This window comes from Cavia porcellus, unplaced genomic scaffold (genome assembly GCF_034190915.1).
Source record: "Cavia porcellus strain 051 isolate PalLab524CR breed Dunkin Hartley unplaced genomic scaffold, mCavPor4.1 scaffold_4, whole genome shotgun sequence".
NCBI lineage: Eukaryota > Metazoa > Chordata > Mammalia > Rodentia > Caviidae > Cavia > Cavia porcellus.
The window spans coordinates 73,126,940-73,138,012 of NW_026947487.1; the positions used below are offsets into that span (position 1 = coordinate 73,126,940).

At 35.5% G+C, this 11,073-nt stretch overlaps 1 long non-coding RNA gene across 1 annotated transcript; it reads left to right on the forward strand.

The window, feature by feature from the left end:
• Nucleotides 1-2,655: 2,655 nt before the first annotated feature.
• LOC134475612 (uncharacterized) lies at nucleotides 2,656-8,177 on the forward strand. The gene is made up of 3 exons (XR_010046792.1): nucleotides 2,656-2,913; nucleotides 3,883-3,960; nucleotides 6,724-8,177. It is a non-coding gene; the product is annotated as an uncharacterized LOC134475612 (long non-coding RNA).
• Nucleotides 8,178-11,073: the final 2,896 nt, after the last annotated feature.

Genomic DNA, 11,073 nt, shown 5'->3' on the forward strand with positions numbered 1-11,073 from the left:
TCTTATAATTTGTGTATATTCTTACAATTTAGATTCTCTTTAAAATGGGATCATATCATATAACCTTTGTTTTCGGTCTTTCTGAATTCTTTTACACAGCGTATATGTGAGATTCGTTCATGTTATTGCATAAATCAAGTTTCTCTCATTGCTTTTGATCATTTCTTTTCATTGTGCCAATAAAACAACTGTACATGGTGTCCTCTCGTGCACCTTGATAGACTCTGATGACCATAATTTAGTACACCATTTCATTTGACATATTTATACTTTAACAGAGAGCTCCACAAGATCTAGTGCATTAAGTGAAAGGAGGGAAATAAAATGGCAGGCACTTCTGGTCTCATTGTCAGACCAGAGAGAATTATTTGGGGATGGTTATGATTCTTGCAACAGTACAACTCCACACTTTCCTATGGTCCTTTATGTCTCACAAGGCGTTAATGTACTATGTTGTTTCATCGGGAGCAATGGGTAGGTTAAATTCTATGCAGTTTTTTATAGAAAGAGAACCCTTAAAACTGAGATCACTTCCCTCTCTAGAGGCAGAGCTGTCATCCAACAGGAACTCTTCCAAAAGGTACTATCTTCTCTGAAATTGGCAGCTACTCTTGGAAGCCAAGAATGAGTGTAGATAGGGCAGGGAAGAAGAAGGTGGAACCCATCTGTGTTAGGAATAGACTTTGAATTTGACAGTGACAATGGAAATCAAGAATTTATGTTCTCACAAAACCAAGAGTTCATAATTGAAACTGTATTATTTTTCTGTATTAGTGCTCCTCACTGAGGGAAAATTATTGTTGTCCACTCACTCGCTCCTTCTCCCCTTCCTCAAAAAGAAAGGATGAAATGAAAGAGAAACTTACAAAAATATTGCCATTTTCAATTATAATTATGATTCTGTTTTATTCTTCCTATTCCTTGAAGTGCCATGAATATACTAGGCATTCAATGAACTTCTAATTATAGACAATATCAGTAATGATATTGTTTATGTACTACCTGTAATCTCTTAACTCTGTTTCTAAGCGACCACAACTATTCAACCGGATTTAATGAAGTTATTTTCTTTCTTTTTTTTATCAGTGAGTGGCAATGAAACCCTGAATGAATCTAGCATATCTGAATTCAATTTTAATATTGAAAGTAGCTTTAAAATTGAAATAAAGAGTGTGGGAGAGTGGAAAGCATTACTGATGTGCACATTTTGTAAATGAGTACCACAAACATACTCGACTTTTTCTTTGATGAATGAAATCTAAATATTGTACCATGCATACTAGGATTGTTTTATCTGTAATTAATCTAGTAACAGCATAGATTAACAAATTTTGAAGTGAATACTTAGCCCACACCTCCTTTTTCTTTTTAAAGCAACTGAATTTGCACTTAAGTAGTGTAGCAAGCTTGTGCTACAGAAGACAACAGAGTGGAATGACTTGAAAACAAGGAAGATGCCCATGATAAAGTACTATGGTTTGTGTTTAGATGTCCCCCCAAAGCCTCATGCAATCAGGGATTCTAGTATTTGTCATTGATTCACCAATCAATCAGCAATCACCAATGCTGAGATGATAGGTGTGAAGGCTATACCTGGCTTGGGGCAGGTAGCCTGCATACAATATAAGGTGGGAAAAGAGACTTGTTCCTCCCTTTTGTCCTCTTCTCCCTTTTGCCTATTCCCTTTTTGCTCTTGTTGCTTTTTCTGCCTTCCTCATATTGAACTGTTGCTCCTCTGCCATGTGCCATCATGCCTTGGAAACAGCTGAAACTTTCACAAACTATGGACTGGACTGAAACTTCCAGAAACTATGAGCTAAATAAACCTTTTCCTCTTTTAACTTCAGGTATTGGGTATTTTGTCTTAACAACACTTAAATACAAAGTGATTAATGAAGGAGGAAGAAATGATTTAATGTGTTTAAGTGGAGAAAATATAATCTTTGTCTTTGGTGAACAATGCACAATTATAGTAGCACAAGGGGTAATTTAATGCTGCAACTTGAACCACCTGCCTCTTATCCTCTGTCTTTACCATCCTCTATTTTCTGAAATTGTATGAAAGACTTGATCCCATGTGAACTCCATAGGCTTCTTCTTTAATCTCATGAAAGAGAAAGCCTAAAGCATAGTTTTAGGATGACATTTTGTATGATTTTGGAAAATTTGAGACAGAGCAATAGGGTTACTCCAAATAAACATGAACAACAATGCAGAGGAGTTTTAGGGTCTGTCTTACTCACTTTTCTTGTTGCTGGGACAAAATACCTCATTACCAAAGTTAAAGGGGTAAAAGTTTATGTAGCTTACAGTTTGTAGAGGTTTCAGTCCATCATTAGCTGAATCCAAGGCAGGGTGGGTTGGCAGAGGGGCCACAGTTCATGGTGACAGAAGACAACAAAAGCAACAAGATTCTTTGTCTTTTATATTGTATGTAGGCTACCTACGCTAGGGCAGGTGTAGCAGTCACACCCTTAATGCCAGCACTGGACTACAAACCAATCACAAACTCTAGATTCAGCCACTTCTGAAAAGCCTACCCAACCATGTTCACAAGAGGCGTTGGGGGGACATCCAGACACCAACCATAACAGTGTCTAAAGAAGTCCCTATAAATAAATCCATGAATAACTCCCTACTGCTTCTGTAGAATTATATGCTGCCAAATAAGAAGAACAAGAAGAGTAACAGATGAAAGAGGAAAAGAAGGAAGGAGGAGGAAGAAGAGAAGAAAGAAAAGAAGAAGAGAAAGAAAGGGCAGGAAGGAAAAGGAGGAGAAATAGTAATGCAGAAGTAATGCAGTAACAGCAATGCAGAAGGACTATAAACACGACTCCAGGAAAATGCCATGTGAACTTGTGTGACTTTAAAAATGTGAAGACATGCAAGATCCCAAAATTAAAGACCTTAAAGGTAAACCTGGTATGGTATCACATGCCTGTAATCCTAGTACTCCGGCAGTCTGAGGCAGAAGAATCACAAGTTTGAGCCTAATATGGACAAGTTGCTAACTTGCCAAGATCCTGTCTCAAAATAAAGAAATAGAAAAAGGGTTAGAAAGGTTGCTCAGTGTGAAGGTTCTGGGCTCAAACTCCAGAAAAAAAAAAACCTGAAAGCCAGATAGAAAGGAAATTTAAATATTTTATAGTCTAAAATTTCAAGGAAAAATACTGATAATCCCTCCAAATGAACTTAACTCTGGTGAGTAAGGTAGGTTTCTGAGAATAGAGACACAAGTACAAGTTAAACAAGGAAGTTACAAGGATGACTCAGAGTTAGCATCTAACCTCTAATTGCCAGCTTTCTCATTCATCAAATGGAAATTATATTTTACTTGTCTCATGTGATTGTTATAAGGAATAAATGATACGGTTTTTAGGAAAGAGCCAGGCACAGTGAAATCTCTTGATGTGAGTGGCCATTATTATTGCTTACCCCATATTTTGAGGTTCCATAGGAAACACTTTTTTTTCATTATAGTATTTTTCAACCTTATTCTCAGCCTTCCATCAGCACATTACTCAGCTGTCTGATAGCCCCATCAGTAATATTCTCTGATAAGTAAAGTGTTTCCAACCCACAATGGAAGTTATAGGGAGTAAAAGAAGTCAAGGAACACTGATTGGGATCATTAATTATCTGCTTACATCTTTTGTCCTTCCACATGCATGAGTTAAAATAGCATCACTTATAGCAGTTTCTATCAGTAGCCTGAAGAACTACAGCTACAGTGACAGAATTAACATTTCTATCTTTATTGGCAGTTTTACATCCTTAGCCTAGTTACTAAATAGCGCTGTGTCAAATGTTTCATCAATTATGTTGACTTGTCAAGGGAGAAAAACAAAAAGGCACAACAAATTCTATTCCAACTTTTACCAGATTCTTTGTACCCGTGATTCTGAAAAGCTTTGGAAGGAATATCCATTTTGGAGATCAACTCAACCTTTACCATCCCAGGTGAGTGAAGAATGGGCAGATTGGTAAGACAGACTTCCAGTATACATGTTCAGAAAAGCATAAAATAAATGAATAAAAAAGATTTTGGGAGAATCTATAATGTTTGTGTATTTTTGAGCTCTAATTATAATGTGCTTATACACAGTAATTACAACAAATTAATAAGAAGAGATGTTTCTTATAATATCGAAAGTATTCCGGATCTAGTATTTTTCCTGTTTGATTTGAATATATAAGGTGACATTTAAGAAATTTTCTTCAACACTATATAAAAACATCAATAATGTTTTAAAGCTTTTTATTCCCCCAAAACTTGAAATTCATGTTACTAAAAGATATAGAAAACTGTTTGGAGAGAAAATTATTGTTCAGTAGTTATATAGAAATACTATAGTTCCAAACCATCTATGTCAGAAAATGTATTTGTTTGTTAAATCATTCTGACTATAAAATGTAATATTGTATCATATAATTAATAAAAGACCTTTTGTAGTCTATTTTTACATCTTATATAAACACCAGTTGAATTCAACCTTTTTTGTCTTCACAACTTGTTTGTACACTCAGTCTAATAATTCTTCAGGCAGCTAAATATTATTCATAAATTTCTCTTAATCAAGTTCTCCATGGCAGACAATCATCTTTTCCTCAGTCCCATAGGATTTTTTCTAATTCTATGTTCAAATTTCCCTTAAATTTCTTATTTAAAATACTAAATGAAAATTTGTTTTTGTTGAGTGTTTTCATCAGAATAAGAAGAAATTCCAAGTGACCGGACTAACTGCAAGAAGACTTTTCTTATAGTTATTAAACAGTTGAGAAAGATTGTAAACTAAAGTTTTAATTCTTATTTCAGTTATCAAAATTCAGACTATGAACATATATTTGTTTACATATCTAAATCTCTTAATTCCTATAAAGCCTCTAGCTAGAGGTCTCCCAAATATTTATTTAAGTATATGTATAAGAAAAAAATATTCAAATATGTTCACAATACGATCATCAAAAGGAAAAATAAAAAAAATTATTTATAGTTTAAAAATCTCTAACTATAGATATTGGGAAACAGGGAAAAAATGTTGACCCGGGAAGGGGAACAAGGGACAGGGGTGGGGGAATGAAAGGGAGACCATAGAAATAAAAATAAAAAGAATGGAAGGAAAGTAAGGAACAAAATTTTGTAAATAGAAAGAGAAAGATGGATTGAAGGGAATTGAGGGCAACAGAGAGAAAAAGATCTATTATGTATATTTACAAGTTCCCTATGACTAAACATTGTAGCTCCTAAATCATTATTTTAAAATGTATATTAAAATCATTTAGTAAGTTGACTTAGCAGTTGCACTTCAAGAAATGCATCCTAAAACCAATAAGAGTTTACACTGAAGAAGTGAACTTTCTGCTGTTTTCATCAATTTTGAGAATGCTCTGCATTTTCTGAGCGCAGATCTCTGTTTAGGGACTTACCTAAGGCCACTTCCTTTTTACATGATGGGGTATCACACAACCAGTGTATGATAAGGTGTACTGGCTCCGTATTGTGAAGCATCACATGGTGCAGCAACAAATACTTGCAACTGATCTTTTCCTTCAGTAGCTCTATGCTCTTTAAAAGGTAAAGGTTAACTCTATTTACCTCATAAATTTGTGAAGATGAATTAAACTTGCACACATAAATAACTATTATGATCACACATGAAATCTCTGACCCCATAGCATTTTCAGAAATAAAACAAAAAGAACAATCATTTTGCTACTATTTTCTCAGCTGTGACAAATACACATGCCAAAATAATGCTTGTAAAAGTAAAGAATGGGCTTAGTTGTGGACATAGAACGGTTACTAATTGGATAAAAAAGAAGCAAAAGTAGAAAGCCTTTTCTAGTTAGGTAAATACACACACACACACAAAGATCAAGCATCTAAAAAAAATTCTAGAAGCAAAAGTGAGTTGGCCAGGTCTATTGTGCTGTTCAGTTTTCCTGTTGCCAGATGCTTTACACAACGAGAAAATGGTTTATTTAGCTCAGGGTTTCATGGGATCCAGTCCATGACCAATTGGCTCAAAGGCAAGAACATCATGGCAGAAAGGCATGGCAGGCAGGGCTGCTTAGCTCATCGTGGCCTGGAAAGACAATGGGGAACAGTAACAGAGAAAGAAACAGACCTGGGATCAGACAGAACACCCAAGGAACATTTCCACCCAGTCACACACAGAGCTGTGCTTTGTTAATCCACTGGTGAATCTGCTGCCAGTCAAGCTCATAATCCAGTTTAGCTGCCATATGTGTCTTTGCATTTACTAAAATTTTTTCAAATAATTTATTTAAAACAATTAAATTTAACATCTATAAAATTATTACACTATGAAATGATTGGCATCAGATTGTAAAGCTGAAGGAAATCCATTTCAAACATGTTCAACTTATATTATGTATCATTATATTAGAGAACAGATGCAAAATTTCAAAATAAACTAGAAAAGTCAAAATGTAAAGCAAAGGTAAATATATTTGGAAGTGTTAAATACTCTTCTGTCTAAAATAATTCTCTTTCTCTGTTACTAAAATCAGGTCTATTAAAATAGCTTTAACAAAAAATTTATCACATTACATCAGGACAACCAGGAGCAACACTGGAGTCATGAATCAACATAATTGGAAAGTGCTCTATTTCTTCTATTTTTGCAGTATTCAGTTAATAATCTTATGTGTGTGTCTAATTAGGAGAGCCGATTAACACTGTACATTATTTTTCTTCAGGGAGTCAAGGATGTTGGCTGAGAATATGGTAAGTGGTCTGAGTCTCCTGTCCTTATTACACAGCTGCAGGCTGCATCATATATCTGCAGTGGTAACAGATTTCTCAAAAGATGAATAGAATCTAATGGAGTATCTTTTATTTATCGGCACTGAAAACTACATAGCAGTATGGCAGAGATCCAGGACACATGCTCCTCTCCCTGTGGAAAGATGAGTGTTTCAGAAACTGATCTCCAAGGACAAAGGTCTAGACAGAGTCACTTATTCATAGCAGAAAGAGGAGTGTGTTTTTTAATTTCTATTCAAACAAGAGAACATTACAGAAAGATGTATTCTATTGGTTTTTGCTTTCAACAAACAGCTAGCACTATTTATAAAATTTTCATCTAAAAAAGTTTCACCTAAAATCCTTTCAAAGTATTCAGTATAAATTATTCAGTATGAGAATGTCATGGAGCTTTTGAACATTTATAAAATATTTCAATTTATTTTTTTTCTATAGACTTAAATAAGTCATTAGGAAATTTACAATATATGAATTAGATATTCTGATTGACCTAACAAAACTTAATGAAGGTAAAGGCTACTGTGGGAATCCTACTAAGGAGTGGATGGAATTTAAAATGTTTACATAACAGGAGGCCTTTCATTGGTAAATAAAATAGAGATAACATATCTCACTTTTTTCCTCTTTCACTTTATCTGTTGTTTTATCTTTTTCTTTCATTTTTCATGATGACTGTCTTACTCACTTTCCTTGTCACTGGGACACAACAAGGTAAGAGAGGAAAAGTTTGTTTTGGGCTCCTGCTTTACAGTAGTTCTAGTCCACTGGCTGGTTCCAGGGCAGGGAGCGTGGCAGTGGAGCACGGCTGAGGAGATTTGTTCCTGGAATGGCAATTGAGAAACAGCAAGCCATCAAGGGAGGAGAGAAGAAGAATAAACCCTTCCAGTTCCTGCCCCCAGAGACCCATTTCCTCCAGCCAGGCTTCACCTCCAACCTCACATTTAACTCTAAACTCCTCAATTGACTAATCCACTGATGAGAATCATTTCCACCCAGATTACTCAGTCACTTCGGAGAAGTCACACCTGTGAGTACAGGTGGTCTGGGGGAGAACATAACAATGTCCTTTTATGTATCAAGAAGGGAAAAGCATGATTATTTTCCTTTCTAAAATGTTGGTCATTTGCTAAAGCACTAATAGGCAATACTGCCAACGTCTCAAATGTTATGGGCTGAATTATAAACTTCAACTATATGTCGAAGTACTAAACCTCATTATCTCAGAAAGTATCTGCATTTGGCTGTGAAATTTTTAAAAAGGAAATTAAAGTTACACAAGTCAGTTGAATGGGTTGTAATCCAATATGACTGATATCTGCATAAGAAGATGAGAATATCTGAGATGCATACAGAGAAAATACAATAAAAAGACAGCCTACCACAAACCCAGGAGAGAAGTCACAGAATGAAACAGTACTGTTGATACATTGATCTCATAGACTCTGGAATTATGAGAAATTATACTTGTCTTAAACTATAGTCTGCAGCTCTTTGTTATGGCCCCCTGGCAAACTGATACATGATGGTAGTATTTATGTATACAAAGCAAAGCTGGCTGATACGCATCCATAGTGCTTCAGAGGCTTCTACCGGGTTCAGAGAGTACAGATAAAAATCTTAGGGTAGAGTACACAAACTTGTACTAAGAACTGTTGGGAGCCATTGATACTGGAAATTGAACACATTTGCAAGGCTGCTGCATGGCTGGGGCAAGATAAGATAATGGCTGAGGACACCTAGCTCCAACTCCAATTACTTGTAGCTTCAGGCATTTAACTCCTGTAGTGAAATGCAACATGGAGATCTTCTCATTAGACAGTTCTTCTAAATCAGACATGGTTTGTTACTTGGCAAAGCCCTTGAACCATTCCCAAGGTCTGTTCAATTTCCTGCCTTTTCCACTCTAACCCCCTAAATAAATGCAGGCTATCCAGAAACATCCCCTGTCTTAACCCTCAGAGTCTCCAACTCTGCAGAAGGGTTTTGATCCTCCTGAAGCCCTAAAATCATACCATTTGTCTCATTTATTTTAAGACTTCGCCATATACTCATTTGGGAGATTGGGGATCTAGGCCAGTTCCCTGATAAAGAACATTTTAAAATAACTATGCACAGCTACAATAATGTTCTGAAGCTTGAATGTGAAGCTCTAAAACCAGCCCCATTAGTATCTGATAGCTGATATTTCATACTTCTTGTTAAATAGGTTGTGGGTGTTAATCTCAAAAATCACCAGCATAGTAAGCAGGGTAAGTCTGAAAAGGTAAGGAACTGAATTACAATTAGATGACTAGGAATGTCTTGTCTAATTTTATCATCCATTTTTAGAACCAACTGGAAAAACAAAAGCATCCATTAATTCTTAAAATTCCTTCAGAACTTTCCATTCTGAAGACACTAGACAATTTCACACACAGTGTGCTTGGTGAGTGCTAAATAGAGTGTAGACAATACAGAAAACTATTATATTCTAAAGAGGGACCTCTTAAATGCATTTTTCTAGGACCTCAAATTTTGACTGTGGACTAAATATTCAGCTCATTACAAAGGCTACTTATTCAACACATTTCTTTAGGTTTCAGAATCTGTCCTATGTCTGGAACAAGCACCAGTGAGATTCTCAAGTGATTCTGCACCTCCTGATCTTCAGTGCAAAGAACTCAGCCTCTACTTCGGTTTCACTGTTCTTTTTTTAGGAATCTTACCCACGGGACCTCCAAGAAATCTAAGGACGTGCTTTAATTGGACACTGTTTTCAGAACTTGGAAAGTTGCTCTAAAGCCTTTCTTAATGCAACATGCTTGTCCATGAAAAGACTGATTTTGATTAATAATGTTATCGTGCTTTGTAGTTTGTTATTTGATATTTTCATGAGAATAAGATTGACTGAGTCAGTGTTACTCTTTCCCTCATCTTACCTACATGCTTTATTCTTACCCTGCACTAAAGTTACACATCTTCTCTCATTAAGGACCATTTTTAGCTATGTAGCAGAATTATTTAGTAGTTTAAAAGTGAAGAAATCTATCAAAATAATAATGGACCAGTCTGAAGAACTCTTCTCACTCCACACTTTTTACCTGGATTTTAGGTTGCTTGTTTCCCAGACTCAGTTCCAAAATTATCAATCCTGGGAAAATCACTCTCCAATGACAGAACTATTGAAAACTCTGCAAAGGAAAACAAAAGCTGGAGAGCAGCTATTAAGAAGGGTTCAGATTCAGGGGCTGGGGATTTAGCTCAGCGGCATAAGCTCCTGCCTTGCAGGCAGGCAGTCGTGAGTTCGATCCTTGGTACCAATAAAAATGGGGGGGGGGGCGGGAAGGGTCCAGATTCATAGCCTCCTTGGGAAAAACTGTTCAACTCTGGCTACCATATTAATTATGCCCTACATTCTTCATGCTTTGTGGTTCCCACTGCAGTGAAAGATATTTTGTGCCCTGCTGTGTATGCTGTGGGAAAACTCTGATACCAGTAAAACTTCAAAATAAATACAGCTTGATAGGGCCTGAAATGAAATCATACAAATAGAAATGATTCATAGGAAGGACTTTGACAAGGACTGGACTACTTTAAATACTAAAATTAAATGTTCATGATCTAATCAAATACTAGTCATTTTTCACACTGAACAAGGTAAATAGAGAAGACAATCTTCAACAGTGGACTGATTAAGGAGTCTGGAAACTGCTGTTTGAATAAATACTACAGCAATGTATTTTTACAGTAGATAATGACAATAATAATGATAATAAACCACTAATTCTTTTTTATAAAGTCAAAATAGATGTGTCTTTTTTATTTAAGATTTAAAAGACATAGAAAAGGAAAAAAGGAATACAGACAAACAAACAAGAAACCAAGTACACTAACAGTATAGGTTTACAAAACAAGATGATAGGAAGTTGACGATAGTTGTAACATTGTGTATTGTTACCTTCAAGAGGGCTGCTTAGATTAACAGATACAGACATTTAAAACTGATTTAAACGTATGAGTATTAACTGTTCTTTTCAATAACTAATACAATTAGTAGTATAGTAATTTTATCTCTCTCATTCTCTTTCTCTAGCTCATTTTCTCTTCCTTCTTTTCTCCTTTCCCTTATTCCAATTACTTTTCCTCTTGGAACAGTTTCTTATCTTTAAACAGTATTTATTGTAGAATTTGGAACATATATCATTTTTCAGTTTCTTACACTAAGGAGACAATATGGGATTTACACATGTGAGTTTGATTTATTTCACTTATGAATATGGTCTCAAGTTGCATCCATTTGCTTA